This window comes from Microcebus murinus, chromosome 9 (assembly GCF_040939455.1).
Source record: "Microcebus murinus isolate Inina chromosome 9, M.murinus_Inina_mat1.0, whole genome shotgun sequence".
NCBI lineage: Eukaryota > Metazoa > Chordata > Mammalia > Primates > Cheirogaleidae > Microcebus > Microcebus murinus.
This window is the reverse complement of record NC_134112.1, coordinates 7664843-7670649: the sequence shown is the minus strand read 5'-3', so window position 1 is coordinate 7670649 and position 5807 is coordinate 7664843. Positions and strand designations below refer to the sequence as shown.

At 48.4% G+C, this 5807-nt stretch overlaps 1 pseudogene; it reads right to left on the bottom strand.

The window, feature by feature from the left end:
- Nucleotides 1-2518: 2518 nt before the first annotated feature.
- LOC142872878 (large ribosomal subunit protein uL30 pseudogene) lies at nt 2519-3257 on the bottom strand (annotated as a pseudogene).
- Between the last annotated feature and the right edge of the window lie 2550 nt (nt 3258-5807).

The following is a 5807-nucleotide window of genomic DNA, read 5'->3' as shown; positions in this document are numbered from 1 at the left end:
CTCTCTCTCCCTCCCCCCCAACTCACTATTCCTTATACACTGTGTTCTCACCTCAGGGCCTTTGCACTTGCCGTTTCTTCCTCCTATTTCTCTTTCCCAGACAGCTGCACAGCTTGCTTAAACCTCCTTCGAGGTTCCTGATCACACATCACCTTATCAAAGGGGGCCTCCCCTGCTCACTCTAAAACAGAACCCTCCCTATATTCACTTTTCTTTTATTAATAACTAGTTTAATTCATCATACTGCTTGTTATAACTGACATATTTGGACTTATTTTACTAATCCTTTCTTTTGGTTTTTACTTCATCATTTTTTCTTTGCTTTTCTTTTTAAAGTTTTCTTTGTGCTTTGGTTCTATTGGAACTGTTTTGTATATTCTTTCTTGCCATTTTACTGGTTTCTAAGCTCATACACATTCTGTTGGTAACTATCTTTAATTGATATATAATATAGTATGTATGCAATATATATAATATAGCCTGAAAATATGCTATACCCTTAATTCATTAATACATGTTTTTTGTTTAATTCTCATGCAGTATTGTATTCCTCTAGCTGCACTTAGCAGACAACATAGTGTCTTCTAAGAACCTGTTGAGCATTATCCATCCCATGTGGTTATTTTTGTTCAGATTTTTAATTTATCATTTTAACAAAAATTCTAATCAATAATTAATTTAATTTTCAGTATAGTTTATCAGATTCTGCACTTGCCATTGGTCTTGTATACCATGACCTCTCTGCAGGTTTGCTTTTCTTCTCAATGATATACAACTTTTCATAATTCTTTTGGTGAATGTCTATGTATAGGAAACTGGCACAGTTCTTAAACATATTAAACATTCCTCTTGAGCTCACTCTAGAATGAGTTTAGAGAGTATAGGATTTTAGGTAAAAGATATTTTCCCTTGGTACTTTGAAAACACAACCTGTAGTCCCTATTTTATCTGATGAGAATTTTTTTGTGATCTAACTGATACATTACTTTTATATTACCTTTTCTCTCGTCTTTTAACATTTGCTCTTTACCTGTGACACTTGTAATTTCTTTTTTCTCTTCTGTGTTTTTTTTCTTTTTTTGAGACAGGGTCTTTCTCTGTCACCCAGGCTGGAGCCCAATGGTGCAATCATAGCTCACTGCAGCCTCAAACTCATAGGCTCAAGCAATGCACCTACCTCAGCCTTCCAAGTAGCTAGGACTACAGGGAGCCCCACCACACCTGGCTAATTTAATTGTTTATTTATTTGTGCAGAGATAAGGTCTCGCCATGTTGCTCAGGCTGGTCTCGAATTCCTGTGCTCAATTCTCCCACCTCAGTCTCCCAAATTGCTAGGATCGCAGGTGTCAGCCACCACACCCGGATGACACTGTAATTTCTGTACCTGGTGTGTGAGTGTGGACTCACCTTGTTCAGGCTGCTTGACACTTGGTGCACTTCTGATCTGAGGACTTATGAACTTCTTTGATTCCAAAACTTTTGCAGCTATTTTATCTTCTGAATAGATTTGCTCTCATTCTTTCTATCCCCTTACTCTGGGCATCCCCTACCCCTGGGCTCTCTCGCAGATGTGTTTTAATCTCTTTGCACTCTGCTCGATCCTGGGAAATGCTTCAATACCAGCATCTGACTGTCCTCAGCTATGTCTAGTCTAGACATAGTTCAATTTTTCTTGTATTTTTTTCTGTAATGTCAGGGTTATACTTTTTAATTTCTTATTATTTGTTCTTGTTTTACTTATGACAGTTCTTTGATAATTCCTTATTTTTAAAAAGTTTTATTTGTAATGAGTTCTTATACTGACTGTTGATTTTACTGTGTTTCTTCCTTAGCTGTAGATAGCTTCAGGGGCTTGGAATTTGGGGTATAATCTTGTTTTGAGTTGGAAGGTTTTGTTTTGCTGTTTTGTTTCATTTTGTTCTTCCTTCCTCTTGTGCACCTGTTTCTGACTGCTCTGCAGTTGCCTCACCTGGTGCCCTGGGCAGGGCAGGACAGCTTTCACGCTGTGTTGCGCCTGCTGTTCTCAATGTCATTGCAGGGATCTCAGACCCAGCCTCTTTGCTGGCCATGGATCCTGGTGATGCAGTGTCCCCATCCCCTTCTCTGTGAGTCACAGGAATGTGCCTTTTTAAGTGTTTTCCTCCTTGCATGAAGGGGCTGGAGCAGAGGAGAGCTGGGTCCCGTGCCCAGGTGTGCAGCCGCCAGCCGGGTTCTAGGGCCTGTCTCTTGTGTGGCACTTTGGTTGCAACATCTGCAGGAGCCACCTGCTTCTGGATGTATAACCCAACAAGCCTTTGCTCCGCTCTTGCCTTCCTGAAACTTTTCTGTCTGCCTTTGGTTTCCTCTGCTTATACTTCATGCCAGGGCTTTTCTTTGGCATGGAGGTGTATGAGCACCAAGGAGTCTCCATGCCTCAGTGGCATTTTGAACAGAAGCAAGAACTTTTGCCTTTTCTTTTTCCATTTGAAAGCAGTCACTGTTTATTAACTGACCAGGTTACAAAAATAATCATGGTAGTTCATTCTTCTGACGAGCTTCTAATGAGCCTGTTGATCTGGTCTTCCCTGTGGCCAGCATCTCCACCTTCTACAAAGTAGGTTGTCTTTTTCTTCATTCCACCCTGTGGAGATGACAACTTGAAAGGCCACGGGAAGTTATTTGCTTCTTTGAAGCGTTTTCCAGCAGTACCGATCTCATTGTCCGTGCAGATGATGCCGTACCTGCCCAGAGATCGAGCGATCAACTGCTACCTATCAACGCAATTCTCTTCTTACTGATTTTGCCACAGCCACGCTTGTAAGTTAGTTCATTTACTGGCTGCAGGTTTGGGTGCCCACAATATATGGTTCCACAGTCCCTGCAGGCTAAGTGAAGCCTTGTTGGGCTTAACAAAGGCCCCACTGAAGATCTGGCGCAGGTGAAGAAGCCGCAGCTCCGTTTGGACCTTGGCATCACACCGATGACTCCTCGGATCCTGGTGACAAAGGCCAGTTTGGGCTCTGCCTGCACATAGAAGCTGCCAGCTTTTCTTGCCACGCAGCCATTCGAACCTCAGTTCTGTGCATCTGCCTGTGTTCCTGGTGAGGAGAGCGCTCAGCGTTTCTAGAGCCGGGCGTCCTCCTCGCCTGTTGAAGCGTCTGTTGGGCAAACGTCTTTTCCAGGTGTTTGATCTTCAGCTCTATGCAATCCCTTCGCTTTCCCTTAAGGGTTTCTGGCCCAGCAGGAACCTTCCTTTTCTTCTCTTCAACACCCTCCATGGTCCCAGCCAGAAAAGGGCAAGAACATTTCCCTTAAAAGTTTGCAATGTCAGGCTCTTGTCCTTCATAGAGGGCTTGCAAGAAGCAGGGAAGGCATCAAACATGTAAAATAAAGCCCACTTCTCCTGCTGCTAGTCCCCTCTACAAGGCACCACACGAGAAACTGCTTTTCAAAAGTAGTGCTGGACTGTGAGCTCGGAAAATCCAGGCCTGTCTATTCACTGCCGTCTTCCACGTAGCCTGGGGAAAGCCACGGGGTACGTGACACCCAGCAGGAATGTGTGTCCAGTGGAGAACTTTCTAGCAGCAAGGCTGTGGGTCTGCCAGAGTCTTTTCTTCATCTTGGCCACCAGCAGCTTAATTCCAGCAATTTATTCCCCTCCCAGTGTCATTGACCGCCCCTGCATGACTTTTATTAACCCTGTAGTCTTGACATCCTTCCTTATACACTTTCTTGATTTTGTTTTTTAATGGACAGAGGCCAGGTTGGAAGGGAAATAGAAAAACATAGAACTCACTCCTGTTTGCAATAAAAAGTGTTTTTTATAAAACAAAAATTAGGCCTATAAGTGATTTTTTTCAGTTTCTCACATGAGACTATACAACCAGGTTCATAGCGAATGCCCCAGTTTTCCTCGTGCCCCTCCCTGCGGCATGGAACCGCCCTCGGGCCTAGTGGACAAGAGCACCCAGGGCGCAGGGCAGAGGTGGGAGGCGCCCAGCGGCGTCAGCGGGCAGTGCCCAGTGGGCCATGCAGCTGGGCAGCGCAGCCAGAAAAGAATTGGATTACACATTCAGCACGCCAGGATGCAATGAAAGGCCCTTTGAGGAAGTAACAGCCTCTAGAAGTCGAGAAATGCCGGTGGGAATAGCGCGTTCAGGGCAGGCTGGACAGAATAGGCTTCGGAGAATCAGGCTCTGGCCCACACCACGGCAGTTGCTGCCCTTGGCCCCAGCGCCAAGGAGCTGCCAGGGCCTGGAGGGAGCCGAGGGAAAACAAGACGGTCGTAGGTACAGAATTTCACAGTTAGCAAATCACTCTTACACAGACAACCTCGTGGACTCCTCTCATGCTTATGAGAAAATTTTAATTGTGTTTATTTTGTGAAGGTTCATATGAGCTCAGTTTCTCAGAGCCTACCATAAGCCAGAAGCTGTATAAAAACAAAACATCCAGATCCTCTACCACCTCAGGGCAACTCCACTTGCCGAAAACACGCAACATTCAAAGTTCTGAAACGGCCCGCGTGACTGATTACTCCCCACCATTGTTGAAAATCCACGTGACAATGGGGAGAGTGCATGCTGAAGTCCCTAGAGGTTTGCTTTGGAGGTTCCTTTCGTGTCTTCCCCAGTGGTTTGGTTCCCTAATAATTTCCCCCACAGGAATTAATAATTTTCCCCCAGGTGCACTTGCCCAGAGTGCATAGAAGCCCACTCAGGACTGAGGGCTGCAGGTGGCCCTGCCACCTGCTCCCTGGGTGTCGTTGGACAAGGTAGGGCCAAAGGCTTGACCACCCCTGGGCTCAGTGTACTCATCTGTGAAATGGGTGGTAATCATAGAGTGGGCTGAAGATGCGGCCCTCACATAATGTACGGGCTCGGAAGGGGATTCCCTTCTCCACGGCATCTGCCTGCCCTGGCTCACCTGTCTCCGGTAGAATGAGAGGAGTCAAAGTTGAGCCCTGAAGAGCTCTTGTGAAACAGTAACGCCTCCCTGTGGGAAGCAGGGTAACAGCTCCTCCCAAAGACCTCCCCATCCCGGCCCTCATGCCTGCGAATGCGTCCTCTTACACGACAAAGGGACGAAGGCTGCTCAGGGAACGGAGGCTGCCAGCCCGCCCGCTTTGGGATGGGAGTTTGTCCTGGATTATCCAGGGGCCCGAGGTAATCGCCCGGGCCCTTGAGTGGTGGCGGGAGGCAAAAGAGTCAGCGTCAGAGTGGCGGGATGTGGCGGGACTGGACCTGCCGCGGTGCTGGCTTTGGGGACGCAGGGAGGGGCTGAGAGCCAAGGAGCGCGGGCGGCTCCGGAAGCTGGAAAAGGCAAAGAAACGGCAAAGAAGCACAGCCCAGCCGACACCTCGATTTGGGCCCGGTGAGACCCATTTCAGACTTACGGCTTCCAGAGCTGTGCGATCGTGGATCTGTGTTGCTCGAAACCCGACGTTTGTGGCAACTTGTTACGACAGCCTAGAAGGGCGCCTTGCTCGGGGCAAGCTCGCATGTCGCTGCTGTCATCTTTGTCATCACCGTGGGCTTAGGGTATCCAGAAGTCAAGTCATCCGCCGGTTCCCACGCTGGCCCATCCTGTGACGCAGCCTCGGTTTAAGGCTGCCGGTCCCGCGGCGCCACTTCCTTACCCACGCGCGCAGGGGCGCGGGGAGAGCAGCGCGACAGTCCCCGCTGCCCCGCCCGCTGAGCCGTCCCGGCCCGCAGCCTGCCTCCTGCCGGCGCCGGCGTGGGCTCGCTGGTTCCCGCTGCAGCGGCGTGCTCAGCGTGGCAGTCTCGCTTTCTCTGCGTCCTTCACAGCTCCCGGCGCAGGGTGGCTGC